General features: G+C 40.7%; 1 long non-coding RNA gene and 1 other non-coding gene across 2 annotated transcripts; one reads left to right on the forward strand and one right to left on the reverse strand.

The window, feature by feature from the left end:
• Positions 1 to 6557: 6557 nt before the first annotated feature.
• On the reverse strand, positions 6558 to 14572 carry LOC114812941. Its single transcript, XR_003760554.2, has 4 exons — positions 14480 to 14572; positions 13348 to 13409; positions 9448 to 9547; positions 6558 to 6700 (listed from the first exon to the last, which is right to left on the reverse strand). It is a non-coding gene; the product is annotated as an uncharacterized LOC114812941 (long non-coding RNA).
• LOC114813037 lies at positions 7866 to 8003 on the forward strand. Its single transcript, XR_003760648.1, has one exon. It is a non-coding gene; the product is annotated as a small nucleolar RNA SNORA7 (small nucleolar RNA).
• Positions 14573 to 16180: the final 1608 nt, after the last annotated feature.

The following is a 16180-nucleotide window of genomic DNA, read 5'->3' on the forward strand; positions in this document are numbered from 1 at the left end:
GTTCTAAATTGATCATGCTAGATGCTGTTGTTAAATTTTCATTCAGTCCCTCAACCTCTGGAAATAGCAATAAAAATGAGTCTGTAGTCTATTCAAACAAATGCTCCGGAAGCTTTCAGCCACACTGTGTAAGAATGAAAGCTGATGAAAGAATAATGTTGGTATTTGTTAAGCACTTACTTTGTGCAGAGCACTGTTCTAATCGCTGGGGTAGACACAAGGGAATCAGGTTGTCCCACGTGGGGCTCACACTCTTAATCCCCATTTTACAGATGAGGTAACCGAGGCAGAGAGAAGTTAAGTGACTTACCCGAAGTCACACAGCTGACAAGTGGCAGAGCTGGGATTCGAACCCATGATCTCTGACTCCAAAGCCATTGCTCTTTCCACTGAGCCACGTTGCTTCTCAGAGTGAAAGAACATTTCATTCCCTCATTCAGCCGTATGTATTTATTGAGCACTTACTGTGTGCAGAGCACTGTACTAAGTGCTTGGAAAGAACAATTCAGCAACAGATAGAGACAATCCCTACCAAACAACAGGCTCACAGTCTAGAAGGGGGAGACAGACAGCAAAACAAAACAAGCAGACAGGCATCAATGCCATCAAAAGAGATAAATAGAATCAGAACAAGTCAATCACCATGGTATTTATTGAGCGCTTACTGGATGTAGAACACCATAATAAGCTCTTGGGAGAGTATAATGCAAGAGAGTTGGTAGACATGTTTCCAGCTTATAAAGTGTTTACATTCTAGAGAGGGAGATGGACACGGATATAAATTAAGGATATGGACATAATAATGAATCAGTAGTATCTTTTGAGAGCTTACTGAATGGAGGGCACCAAGCTAAGAGTTTAGGAGAGAGAGCAATACTACCCTCAAGGACTTTTCTCCAACTAGGTGGCCCAAATAAATAAATAAATAAATAAAAGTCCCAGTGATTGTTTTCAGAATCACTAAAACAGGAAGCACAATTTGAAATTCGTTTAAGCCAATCTAAATAAAGCTACTACTTTCTGGAGTTAAATAGCTTATCTTTATAACTGTATTGTACTTTCCCATGTGCTTAGTACACTGTTCTGCAGGCAGTAAGTGCTCAATAAATACAATTGAATGAATGAATGAATGAGGAATATGAGCATCATTCAATATGGGTGGACTTCATCATTCAGCTGAAAGCAAAAATCAATGGATTGACTGGCTCAATCTTAGGCTTTGGCCAGTCTGTTACCAGCCCTCTCAGAAGAGCCAAGAACACTGATGTTGGAATTCTTAAGAGCACAGACATATAGAAAACATCAATATACTCTGAGAAAACCTATCCATTCATCTCTTAACGTCATAGATTTTCTTTTTCCTGCATTCCCCATTCATGCAAACACCCATTTACATCCCCAGGGAGTCCAGCCTGAGTTAGAGATTGATTGAAATTTGTTAAATCGGTGGATGTTTAGAGTAGTTATGCAACAGAATTAAGCACATTCAAAGCTTAACAATTACAGTACAAATTTGACGAGTTTATGAATTCTAGCTGGGCAAACCTTGAGCACTAGGTCACATTGACCCAGAAAAAAGGAATGCTACAATTTCCTCTTGTTCCAAACAAAACAGTCATTCAGAGAAAAACACTTGCCAAAACCCTACCCTTCAAAACTCCTAACCAAGCTAAGGGACAGGGCAGGGGTGGGAGGGGAGAAGAGAGGCCCTGTACACCTCAGAGTTCTACCTGCACCCGAATAAAAACTTCAGGAAAAAAAGAGAAATGGGAAGATTTAACCCCAGTGATTGTATCTACCGTCTCTCATCGTGGTTGTTAAGGGAAGGGGTCATTTGTAAAATAAATATTTCAGAGGAAGGTCCCGCTTTACACTCAGATTGGCTCAGGGCAAATCGAAACTTCAGAGCCAAGTTACAGTTAGAAGCAATTGCCCCAGGTCAGCCAGAGTCAGGTTTTTGAAATCACCTGTCACAAGACTGCCTTCTGTGACATCCTCCAAGGATCTGCTCTGGAAGGGTGCCAGGGTAAGCACAATTTTGCTCCTGGACATAATGAATTGAGGAATTGAGGTAATTTTGGGACTCACAGCTGCTATTCCTGCTTCTGCTCTTTTCCTAAGCCCATCAGGAGCCATGTTAACACACAACCTTAGCTTCTTTTTTGTGCCAGGTCTCCCAGGCCGATGGCCACTAAGTGATGTAGGAGCCCAGAGGGGGTCCAACCCTATGTTCCACAATTGGGCATTTTCCAGAGAGGGGATTGGGAGGAATAACTCTTCCAACATATGCCTAAGCCTGCTCCCCAACACCTAGGACAAAGTTAACAAAAATAATGAAAATAATAATAATAATAATAGTGGTATTTCTTAAGCACTTACTCTATATCAAGCACTGTTCCAGGTGCTGGGGTAAGTAAAAGTTCATCCGGTTGGACATAGCCCTCATCCCACATGGGTCTTGTGGCCTAAATAGGAGGGAGATCACTTTTTGGATCCTCATTTTACAGATGAGAAAACTGAGGCACAGAGACATCAAGTGACTTGCCAAGGTCACACAGCAGGCAAAAGGTGAAGTGAGGATTAGAACCCAGGTCTTCTGCTTCCCAGGCCCATGCTTTTTCCACTATTAACTCCATTCATTCATCCATCCATCCATCCATCCATCCATCCATCCATCCATCCATCCATCCATCCATTCATTCATTCATTCATTCATTCGTGTTTATGGAGCACTGACTGTGTGCAGAGCACTGTACTAAACACTTGGAAAGTATGATTCAGCAATAAAGGTCACGGCTACTGCCTTGGGGCTTCAGCAACTTTGCCACAAGGAAATCCTTCCCTGTGTTGAACTTCCTGTAGCCTGTTTGGTGATGTGAGTTAACAACAATAGTTATGGAATTAAGTGCTTACTACAGGCAAGAGCCCTATATAATCAAACCCAAGGTGATCCTTGTTCTAATCTCACACACCCTCCCTTGTTCTGGTCTTCCCTAGGGAGAAGAGCACACTCATTAGTTAGTTAACAGGGTAGATTTTGTTAGGGCTTCAAAAGGCAGATTCTGCATTTTTAAAAATCAGGTTCTTCATTTTTTTTTTTTAACTAATGCTAGTTCTATCCTGAGAAGACTCAGGCACCATAACCTCAAACTGAGAGTATGAAAGCGTTAGGTCAGCTGAATTTAATGGGATGCTGATTGGCAAAGAGGTATGGATCACTAATAATGTAATCCGCTTCTATGAAAAACATTGGCAATCAATTCCTATTCATTCAACATTGAACGGAGACCTGCCCCCCTTCCCTAATTATAGCATAACTAATCAACACCTGCTTTCAACTTTTAGGTTCAACCTGCAGGGTCCAGGACTATATTTTCAGCGTAGATTTTGAGCTATTTAACATTAAATATGACCGATAGTCTCTCTAGGAAAAAAACATCAATTTATTTTAATAGATTCACACATTTCCAGTATAGAAATCTAGATCAAAAGTGCTTTAGGTGGCTATCTTAAAGAGAGAGGAATCTACATAAACATGTAGCTTTTAAAAATGTACATGACCTCAACAGTAAAATATTTCAGATAAAGGCTTGGCAACACTTCCACCAAGATGAAAACCTTCAGCCCCAGGTCACATAGTGGACGAGTGGGCAGGATTAGAACCCAGAGTTCTGACATGCTGCTGCTTATTTGGGCCTGTTGACCTATCCGACTAATGGGGCGAAGTTGATTCAGTTCCTGGGACTTTTATGTGCTTACTTTCATATGAATTGTGCCACATTAGAGATAAATTGGGTTTGCAAATGCAATCCAGGCCCTCATTTCACTGGGAGCAGAGATGAAGATGACTGTTACTTATCTCTCTTTTGGAGTTTGCTGCAGAAAAACCATGTCCACTGAATCCACTTCTGTGCAACTCATCCATAATAGTTTCTCCCATATTAGACTGTAAACTACTTGAGCGTATGGAGCGTGTCCACTAAATCTACTGTACTCTCCCAAGCACTTAGGACAGTGTTCTGTGCTCAGTAGATGCACAATAAATAGTATTAATTGATTGACTTGGAGTTATAAACTTCCCCAAATCCCCAAGTTAAGATCGTTGTGGGAGTCACCAGTCACTGAGCCCAATATGTTCATTTTTTTAACCATATTTGTTAAGCACTTCTGAGCCAGTCACTGTACTAAGAGCTGAGGTAGATTCAAGACAGGTTGGACACCGTCCATGTCCCAAATGAGGTTCTTAGCCTTAATCCACACTTTACAGATGAGGTAACAGAGGCACAGAGAAGTTAAGTGAGTTGTCCAAGGTCACTCAGCAGACAGGTGGTGGAGGAGGGTTTAGAACCCAGGTCCTCTGACTCTCAGGTCCCAGCTCTTTCCATTAGACCATGCTTCTTCTCATTTGTCATAAATTAAAGTCAGATTATTTCACTATCATTGTTAAAGGAAATCCTTAGGGAAAAGTTAGTTCAGGAGAAAAAAAGTTAATTCAGGAGATGCCTTAAAAATAAAACCTTCCTTTCAGAAGATAAAATAACTATCATGGCTTCCTAATTCCTGTGTGCAGTCAGGATCATTACAGAGTTGAAATTCTAGCATTAAAGGAAAGACCATTTTAATAATGATGGTATTTGTTAAGTTCTTACTATGTGCCAAGCACTGTTCTAAGTGCTCAAATGACATAAGAGTATGGTTTTGTGCAAACAACCGCTCCAAAAATCCACACCTAAATTGTTCTTCATTTTCAACTGTTAAGTGATACCTGCTGTTTGTTTTGGTTTTTGTTCCTAAAGGAAATTGCACTGTAAAATTGCAAACAAGATTGCCAGTTCCTTGAGGGCAGTGATCTATCTTTTAATTATATAATCTCCAAAGAGCTCAGTAATAATGCTTTGCTCTCCCTCTCTCCAGGTTTATATCTCCTCCTGCTTCAAGACGTCTCTACTTGGATTTCCTCCCATCACCTCAAACTTAACACGTCCAAAACCGAGGCTCAATGGAAAGAGCATGGGCTTTGGAGTCAGGGCTCATGAGTTTGAATCCCAGCTCTGCCACTTGTCGGCTGTGTGACTGTGGGCAAGTCACTTAACTTCTCTCTGCCTCAGTTCCCTCATCTGTAAAATGGGGATTAAGACTGTGAGCCCCATGTGAAACAACCTGATTCCCCTATGTCTACCCCAGCGCTTAGAACAGTGATCGGCACATAGTAAGTGCTTAACAAATACCAAAATTATTATTATTATTATTATTATTATTACCCACCCAAACTATGTCCTCTCCCAACTTTCCCGTCACTGTAGATGGCACCACCATCCTTCCCGACTCACAAGCCCATAAACCTTGCTGTCATCCCTAACTACTCTCTTTCATTCAACCCACATATCCAAACCGTCACCAAATCCTGTTGGTCTCACCTTCATAACCGTTAAAATCCACCCTTCCCACTCCATCCAAACCCGCTTCCACATTAGTATAATCGCTCATGCTATCCCGCCTAGATTACTGCATCAACCTTCTTTCTGACCACTCAACCTCCTGCCTCTCTCCACTCCAGTCCATACTTCACTCCACTGCCTGGATCTTTCTACAGAAATGATGAGGGAATGTAACCCCCCTCCACAAAAATCTCCAGTAGTTGCCTATCTACCTCCGAATCATCCCCTGTGTGGGACGGGGAACATATTTGATCTGATTATCGTGTAGAGACCTCAGTGCTTGACACCAAATAAGCTTCTAATAAATATCATAAATAATATAGAGTGACGCAAAGCATTATAAAATTGTCACAAATGCATATACAAATACTCTGAAGAATTAAAAAAAATGATTTTGCTATTGTTTTTGTCTGTCTGTCTCCCCGGATTAGACTGTGAGCCCATCAATGGACAGGGACTGTCTCTATCTGTTGCCGATTTGTACATTCCAAGTGCTTAGTACAGTGCTCTGCACAGAGTAAGAGCTCAATAAATACTATTGAATGAATGAATTTTAGTAAAATCAAATTTCAAGTAATTAAGTGAAACTTGTGAGCATTGATACAGCGATGACTATTGACATAAAACAATGACGTTATTTATTCCTAGCACACTAACTTTATCCATCGCTCGGATGGTTTTCAGGGAAGGTTACAACTTTTCTTTCCCAAGACTTTTTCTGAAAAGTCATCTAGAATCCACAAAGACAGATGACCCACCTTCTAAAAGCAATTTCAATGTATTCTGCTTATAGGGGACTTCACTGGGCTTAAAAAATAATAAAGAAAAGAAAAATCTGAACTTTGAATGTTAACATCGCTTTGGTAATTAAAGACTAATGTCTGTTTGCTAAGTCTTTAAAGGGAGGAAGAAAGTATGGAGTCAATGAACTGTGAGGATTTTCGAAGATGGCATCGGTCTCAAGAAATGAAAGACATCACTCTAGTTCTAAAGGACATTATCACCTCCATTGGGGCAGAATTCAAAAGTCCCTCTCACCTGCTTCTCATTACTGAATTTCTGAGTTCACATAGATCTATTTCGCCCTTATCAGGTTTACAAAAGTGAATCGCTCACCTCTCAAAATCTTTATAATAGACTTAGAATTAGTCTGCGTGTGGCATCCAATTCCTCAGTGGTTCTAGAGCACAAGACATTCGCTTTACATAAATTGTATGCAAAGTTTAATCCCCACAAGTAACAATAATGGGTCATTTTCTCTCCTGCAAGATAAAATAACTTTATCACTTTCAGAGTAATTGTTAAGATAGCAGCACTCCATTAATTAGGATTTCGCATAGGGCCAATTCGTTCCTAATTGCTTTTGTGTTTTTTTTTTTTTTTCTTTTTGACAGAAATAGCTCTATGAGAATGTATTTTTTTTTTCCTGCTTCTAATCAGGACAACTACACACACACACACACACACACACACACACACACACACACACACACACGTATATATATGGATACATATATACTATAATATAATAATACAATATTCATAATATAGAATATATATTATAATAGTATACTATTATATACATTATACTATAATATAGTATATAATATAGTATATTATACTATCATATATTACATATAGTAATATATATGTACTATTATATTACGTGTGTGTGTGTGTGTGTGTGTGTAGAGAGATATAAAAAATCACACACTTTTGCAGTGTCATTTAATTGGGCAAGGGGAACCTTTCAGAGCAATCCAAAGATATTTGTCAGAAGATACTGTTAATTATGTTTTCTTAACTCTTCATTTTTATGAATTATCTTTCCTTGTAGCTATTTCTCCTATTTTAGACTCTGTTTCTTGTCTTGAACTCGCAAGTCTTCATTTATCCACTGCTGGAATCATTACGCTTATTTGCCCAGTTTTGTCATTACAATCTGAGAGGCTCTCACCTTTCCCTATCGATTCATTTTTTCTGTTCAAGCTCCCTCTTCATTCACTTCTCCAGATTTTTCTCCTGGTGTTTGTATTCTGGTCTTGTTGCCTAATTCAGAATCTTTGCCAGTCTCTCATAAATCAATCAATGGTATTTATTGAGTACTTATTGTGTGCAGAGCACTGTGTCAAGTGCTTGGGAACCCATGACAGTGTAATCAGTCACTATCCCTGCCCTCATAGAGCTTGCAATCTAGCTGGGGAGATGAGGAAAACAATAGAATTTTGGGAATTTAACCTCCATTTTGATCCCTTGAAGGTTCTGCACAAGGTAAGTGTTCAATACAAATGACTGATTGAAGTATCAGTGATTAGAGGATCATAGACCCCACTTTTTCCCCAGCTCCCTTGTCCTTCTCCTTTGTCAGTGGAATAGGATCTGTGACTTTCACCAATTTGATGCTTCCCCCTTCCTCAACCCCACAGTCTCCTCTCAGGGTCACACCTGGAGAGTTTCCAGTCCTCTATCAGTCTCCACTATGGGAGGGAGAGTCGAGCAGAGGCCTGTCCATTCCATTCCTAGCTTGGCCAGTGGCTAGCGAGTGGAAAGTAATCTGCTACAAGTCAAAACTTCACTGTTCTGGGAAGAGGCGACATGAGAAAGAAACGAGGGCAGATACTCAGGTTGACTGCATGGAAGAAGGCAACGGTGAACCACTCCCATATCTTAACCAAGCAAACTCTACGGATATACTACCAGAAGGATTGTAGATGGAGGTGGGGCTTTCTGGGAGAGATGTGTCCGTGGTGGTGTTATGGGTCAGAAACGACTCGATGGCATAAGACAAGACAACCCCACAGAACTTATGCTCAGATCTTTAAATTCTATATTATGAATTAGTAACATTATGAATGTAAATAATGTAATTTAATTTAATAATGTGATGGCCTAGTGGATAGAGCATGGGCCAGGCAGTCAGAAAGGCCTGAATTCTAATCCCCAACTCCATCACTTGTCTGCTGTGTGACCTTGGGCAAGCCACATAACTTCTCTGTGCCTCAGTGACCTCTGTAAAGTGGGGATTAGACTGTGAGCCCTACGTGGGACAACCTGATTACCTTGCATCGATCCCAGCGCTTAGAACAGTACTTCACTCTAGGCTTCAAGGCTCTCCATCACCTTGCCCCTTCCTACCTCTCCTCCCTTCTCTCTTTCTACCGCCCACCCCGCACGCTCCGCTCCTCTGCCGCCCACCTCCTCGCCGTCCCTCAGTCTCGCCTATCCCACCGTCGACCCCTGGGTCACGTCCTCCCGCGGTCCTGGAACGCCCTCCCTCCTCACCTCCGCCAAACTGATTCTCTTTCCCTCTTCAAAACCTTACTTAAAAATCACCTCCTCCAAGAGGCCTTCCCAGACTGAGCTCCTCTTCCCCCTCTACTCCCTCTGCCATCCCCCCTTTACCTCTCCGCAGCTAAAGCCTCATTTTCCCCTTTTCCCTCTGCTCCTCCACCTCTCCCTTCCCATCCCCACAGCACTGTACCCGTCCGCTCAACTGTATATATTTTCGTTACCCTATTTATTTTGTTAATGAATTGTACATCGCCTTGATTCTATTTAGTTGCCATTGTTTTTATGAGATGTTCTTCCCCTTGACGCTGTTTAGTGCCATTGTTCTTGTCTGTCCGTCTCCTCCGATTAGACTGTAAGCCCGTCAAACGGCAGGGACTGTCTCTATCTGTTGCCGACTTGTTCATCCCAAGCGCTTAGTACAGTGCTCTGCACATAGTAAGCGCTCAATAAATACTATTGAATGAATGAATGAATACTTGACACATAGTAAAAGCTTAATAAGTACCATCACCATTATTATTATGTGGGAGAGGTACGGTGTCCAAGCTGATTAACCTTTATTTACCCCAGTGCTTAGAAAATGGCTTAACAAATAGTAAGTGCTTAAAAATACCACTATAATACCGCCGTTATAAGTATACAACTGTCTGTCCCCTCTAGGCAGAAAGTTCATTTTGAGCAGGAAATGCATTTGCCAACTCTGTTGTAATGTACTCACACAACTGCTTAGTACAGTGCCCTGCACATAGTAAGTGTTCAGTAAATTCCATTGATGGCCGAGGCGAGGTGTGGTTGTGGAATCCAAGGTTCATGCCATCCTGAACAAAAATGACAGAGGACAGGTCAACATGAGGTCACTCATGACCACACGAAAAAAGGCTGTGGTGCACCCTTTCTAAAGTCTTTGGAGTGCAGGATATTGCTGAAAGATGTGTTTGTTTCTAACAACCTCGGTCTATGGGGCTAGTGGAAAGAGCAGAGAATTGCAAGTCAGAAGACCTGGATTCTGAGTCCAGTTCTGTCAATGACCTGCTATGTCCTTTTCTCAGTTTCCTCTTCTGTAAAATACAGATAAGATGCCTCATCTCCTCCTTCATAGATTGTGAGCTCCATACGGGGTAATGACTACCTCTGGTTGAATTTTGCTGCCTCTGCCTCAAAATTTACAGCAGTGCTTAGCACAGAGTAGGCCTCCACTAAACACTGGAAATAAATACAGTTGAATAGTGTGCATAGTTGGGTGAATATCCTGGTAGGAATAATTAAGCCCTGTGCCAGAAAATGAAAACTAGGTGGGGACTTTTGACATTCAACCTAGAACCCTGAAACGAGCATGGCAGTTTCATGAGCAAACTGTCTAGTGCCTGGCTAATCTTCCAGACAACTAGCAGGAGCCACTTCAGATCATCACATTTCTTGTTCCTCAGATTCTCTTCCTCTGTGCATGTAGTCAAATCAGACAGGTCTGCCGAAAGAGCAGTGTGATCTAGAGGAAAACACATGGGCTTGGAGGTCAGAAGGCATGGGTTCTGGTCCCAATTCTGCTACTTGTCTGATGGGTGATCTTAGGCAAGTCACTTCAGTTCTCTGTGCCTCGGTTTTCTCATCTGTAAAATGTGGATTCCATACCTGTTCTCCCTCCTACTTGGATTGTGAAACCTAGATGAGACGTGGGCTGTGTCTGACCTGAATAACTTATCTATCCTCGCCCTTAGAACGGTGCTTAAAGCATTTAAAAAATGCCATTATAATTGCTATTATTATTATTATCATTAAGAATATAGGCACAATCTGAAGAAGTAGAAGATTTGGGATTAACAAAAGAGAACACTGAACAAAAGATAATACAGGAGAAATTCAGAAAGAAAAAAAAAAAAAAAAGATGTTCAATGACTTTTAGGTGTCAAACTTTCAAATAACTGAAAGCCTCTCATAATAGGTTGAGGACTAAGGAGCCATGTCATAACTTTCATGAGGTATTGTGAACTGTTAATTAGACCCAAGTCACAAAACCTTGAACACTCTGTTGAAATGAAACATAGCTGAACAACTTTCAGATTTGGTGTCATAGTCTAATTCATGAAAAGTCTGAATGAGAAAAGAAGAGCTTGAGTTGTCCTGACTTATCTCAGAGAAAGCTTTTCAGGCTTGTTTATCTCATTTATGTTTGAAGATGAAGGTCAGCGTATTATCTTTTAAAGATTTGGATCTGACTAGAAAATCCTGTCCCTAAATACTACATTTTTTTTTTCCAAGATTCACATACAAAAAGTCATTTCCAGACATTTTACCAAGTAAAATGTAATTTTCCATACCTAATCAGATTGACAAAGTAGCACACTGACCATGTTAAGTCAAGGGCCTTCAAGAAGAACGTCGTTCACAGTTTTTTGGTGGATTTCTCGCTAGTAATCAGTTGACTGGAATATACAGGCAAAGGTCACACAGCAGACAAGTGGTGGAGCCTAGATTAGAACCCAAGTCTTCTGACATCCAGGCCCATGCTCTACCCACTAGACCATGTTGCTTCTCTTTAAAGTAACAGACATAATGTAAGATAATAAAGAGTGGCTATAGATACAGACATGTAATAGCTTTCTAGTGAAAAGATTTTGATAGTGGTTTTAGATACCACCACGCATATATAACCACACATCCATAGTTGGTCATCTGTGAAGGGCATTGGAATCCACTTTCAATGAAGTCAGTAGCACTGTTAATTACACAATTTTGATTGATCAGCTTATCTGATTTTTTAATTGAATACACATTAACCTCCGAGTGTCAGGTCAAATATTCATCTGGTCTCAGGTTTTTGCAAGTTTATAACATTTTTTTTACATATCACATTTGTTCACGCAAACTCAATAATTGCGCCTGATTACCTCCGTTGCATGCCTAATTACCTTCCTAATAATTACATGATTACCATAACTGCATGCCTAATTACCAATTACCTAATTATCTACAATTGTCTGTTTGAATGTGAAAAATTGAGAATGCAGAATTAGAGGTCAAGGTCTGGAAAACCTAGCCTGAAATTTCAAAATTTTTACATTAGGATGATGGATCAGGAGACATACTGACAACGATGATAATCACTCACAAAGAACACACATTTTAAACTGAGCCTTATTTGATTTATGGGCTAAATTTTGGTACATCGTCATATCATTTTTTCAGTCAATATTATGTATTATTTACCATTTGCAGTATATTCTTCTCCACATATAGGAACTTGCAATAAAGATTATAGACACGCTTCTATCCCTCAGGGAAAGATACAGAAGGAGAGATGAAGCAAAACACTGAGGTACAATTTTAGTCTGTCTCTCCAGCTAAATTGTAAGCTCCTTCTCCTTCCTATTTTTTGCTAATTACCTCTCCTTTTTTTTAATTGTAAACCCCCTGAGGGACAGGGACTGTGTCTAATGTCCACTCTTGTACTCTTTCCCAGAGCTCGGTATAGTTTTTGCATTCTGTAAGCACTTAAATACTATTACTGTTACATACAAGGAAGGAGGAGAAAATGATAGGCAGAAGAGTTAATCTTTTTTTCCCCTTCCTTTAAAATGGAGATTCAATGCCTGTTCATCTTCCCACTTAGACTGGGAGCCCCATGAGGGACAAGGATGGGGCCTGTCCTGGTTAATTGCTGTCATCCTTGACTCCGCTCTCTCATTCACCCCACATATCCGATCCGTCACCAAAGTCTCACCTTCACAACATCACCAAGATCCACCCTTTCGTCTCCATCCAAACCGTTACCACGTTAGTACAGTCACTCATCCTCTCCCCACTGGATTGCTATATCGGCATCCTTTCTGATCTCCTAACCTCCTGTCTTTTCCCACTTCAGTCCATACCTCACTCTGCTGCCCTGATTATTTTTCCACAGAAACATTCTGGACATGTCACCCTGCTTCTCAAATATATCCAGGGGTTGCCTATCCACCTCCATATCAAGCAATCACTCCTCACTATTAGTTTTAAAGCTGTCCATCCCCTTGCCCCTTCTTACCTCACCTCCCTTCTCTCCTTCTACTTCCCAGCCCACACACTCCACTCCTCTGGTGCCACTAAACATCTCACTGGGTCTCATTCTCACCTGTCCCACGGTCGACCCGCCAGCCCACGTCCTACCTCTGGCCTTGAATGTCTTCCCTCCTCACATGGGCCAAACTAGCACACTGCCCCACTTCAAAGCCCTACTGAGAGCTCACCTCCTCCAAGAGGCCTTCCCAGACTAAGCCCCTCTTTTCCTCTGCTCCTCCTTCCCTCTCCAACACCCCTGCTCCCTTCCTCTGCTCTACAGTGTTCCACAGCACTTGTGTACCTATGTAAATATCTATAATTCCATTCATTCATATTAATGCCTGTTTACTCGTTTTGATGTGCATGTGCACATATCTATAATTCTGTTTATTTATATGGATGCTACTGATGCCTATTTGTTTTTATATCTGTCTCCCCCATTCTAGACTGTGAGTCGCTTGTGGATAGGGATTGTCTTACCTGATTAACTTGTATCTTCCCCAGTTCTTAGAAGAGTACTTGACACAAAATGAGCATGTAATATATCCACTATCATTATTATTATTATTGACAAAATACTCACCTGCACAGTGAAAACCATGCCAGTTCATATCCATTTGAGAGTCACCAACCTCTATCATGTCTCTATAAACACAGTCATTGTATCGTTAATCATGCAAATTTTGAAGCTATGGACTCCACAGATATTTTATCTGCATCAAGCCTAAAGAGATGATAATTTCCAATGCCTATCTATAGTTCTAATCATTGCTACTTTTCCTTTTCAAATATTAACCCTATTATCATAAGCTATGTTGAAGAGAGAGAAACCTCGGCATACTCTCCAAATCTCTCAGCTTCAGTTTCCTATGTCTTGAAAACATGGATTGTGAACCCTGCACTTGGACTGGGTTCGGTCTGATAACTTTGTACGTACTCCCGACCTTAGAATAGAATAAGTGTTCAGTTAATGCCATAATTTTTATTATGACTGTTCCCATAAATGGTAACATATTCTAGGTATATTAGTCATACAATCCCTTCAAAGTCTTAATGAAGGCACCGCTCCTCCAAGAGGCCTTCCCTCACTAAGTCCTCATTTCCTCTTTTCCCATTCCCTTCTGCCTGACCCTAATTTGCACTCTTTATTCACCCCTCCCTCAGCCCCATACAACTTATGTACATATTTACGTCTCTCTCCCCTTTTAGACGGTGAGCTCACTGTGGGAACTGTATCTGCCAACTCTTGTATTGTGCTCGCCCAAGCGCTTAATACAGTGCTCTGCACACAGTAAGCTCTCCATAAAAACGACTGAATCTAGTTAAGCCAAAGACTTCCTTGTTTCTGCTCACTAGATGACCTCATTATCAAAGAAAATTTTCTTTTTGGTAGAAAGTGTGTCTTTTCATTGTTGTTCTCTGTCAATCATTTTGCAGTTTCAGTGCTTAGCATTCAATAGGTTTCTTAGTTTGTGAGCACCTTGAGGACCAGAGAGCTTGTCACTGTGTTCTTCTCCATCATTTAGTATAAGATTTTGCACACGATAAACACCTACTAACTACTATTACTATTTGGTAGGTGTCCCATGAATGCCTGTGATTGACTGATTAGATGCTAATTAATCAAAATATTTGTCAAGATTTATACAGCCCTTTCCATAGCATTCCTTCTCTTCTAATAATATCAAAGGCATACACCTCAACACTGGAAATACCTTCAAACCTCTACTCTTGTTGGCAGATGCTTTGTTTTCTTCTCTTCTAAGCCATCATTGGCCTGGATGAGGGTGAGTTGGAGAAAGCTGAATGTACCTGGAAATAAACAAACAATAATCTAGAATGGAAAACCTGTCAAGGGTACTAAAATGGAGTTCCAGACTACTTTTGCATAAAATTTGGCTTCCAGGTATTTTATCATTCATTCGAATCTGACACTAAAGAAGGAAGAGTAATGAGTAACAGGAGTGGCGATCAGGAGATTTATTCTGATGTCCATCAGCTGATTTAGGACAGTGACTCTCTTTCTTGTTGAGAAAGCAGAAAAGATGGCTTTCAGCTGCTTTCCCAAGGATTTATAATGCATGAATACAAAATTAAAAACAGTGAACCGACTTCAGATTTTAGAGGGAGCATTCATTTTCTTCTCATATATTTTTTTCTTAAAAAAATGAAGAAAATTATCATGCCAAGGAGGAGTTTGGGGTCAGAGGCAGAGGCAGTATAAGTACAGCCCTAAAGAGACATGCATTTCAACTTCAACTCCTGTCAATCAGGATCTTTCCTCAGAACAATTAGCTATCATGTCAGAGTTACTGACAAAGAGCATCTGTTAAAAACTAGAAAAAGATGAAAACTTTTCATGGCATGTTCTTTAACTTTCAGGCCTTGCCCTGGCAGAGTTTAGATGAGAATTCACATTATTTTGGTAATGAAAAAAGCTTAGAGTTTCTTCTTTCCCCTTTACTCTCTTGAATGTCCCGTGCCTGACCTGACTCTCACCTGGAACTTCCTCCCCTTTCAAATTTGACAGACCACATTCTCTCCATCTTCCACTCACCCCAAAGCCAGTGTAGTGTTCCATTTATCCATTCATTCAAAAGTATTTATTGAGCACTTTCTATGTGCAGAGCACTGTACTAAGCACTTGGAATATACAATTTGGCAACAGATAGAGACAATCCCTGCCCAATGACGGGCTTATGGTCTAATCGGGGTCTAATCGCTCCAGCGAAAGACACTCGGGCTTCCGGCTGAAAGAGGCTCAAGCTTGGATACCGATTGGAAGTCACAATTCCAACCACCTATCCAACCAACAAGCCATGGTTCTTATTGAGTGCATACTGTCTACAGAGCCCTGTACTAAACCCTTGGAAGAATATAATACAGTGAATAAACACATTCTTTGTCCTCAATGAGGTGACAATCTAGAAGTCAATCAGACACACTAATAATATTCACATGTGACAAAAAGTCCACATCACAATTATGCATCCACAAATTTTAATACCATCCCTACGTGGGACTTACACGTGGTACCAAGATTAAATGGCAACCAAAGATCTCATCTTCCACATATATTTTTTTAAATATATTTCACAGTATTTATTAAGTGCTTACTATGTGCCAGGCATTGTACTAAACACTGGGGTGGATAATCAGGATGGACACAGTCCCTGCCCCACATAGGGCTCACAGTCTTTAGCCATATTTTACCAATGAGGTAGCAGAAGTACAGATATGTTAAAAGACTCGCCCGAGGTCATGTAGCAGACAAACTGTGGAATTTGAATTGGAACACGTGTCCTCTGACTCCCAGGCCTATTTTCTTTCCATTAAGTCACACGGCTTTTCACCTTAGCAATCGGCCCCTGAGGATGCTGAATCAGTACTAGACAATCAGGTTGTCAAAAAATCAG

This window comes from Ornithorhynchus anatinus, chromosome 6 (assembly GCF_004115215.2).
Source record: "Ornithorhynchus anatinus isolate Pmale09 chromosome 6, mOrnAna1.pri.v4, whole genome shotgun sequence".
Taxonomy (NCBI): domain Eukaryota; kingdom Metazoa; phylum Chordata; class Mammalia; order Monotremata; family Ornithorhynchidae; genus Ornithorhynchus; species Ornithorhynchus anatinus.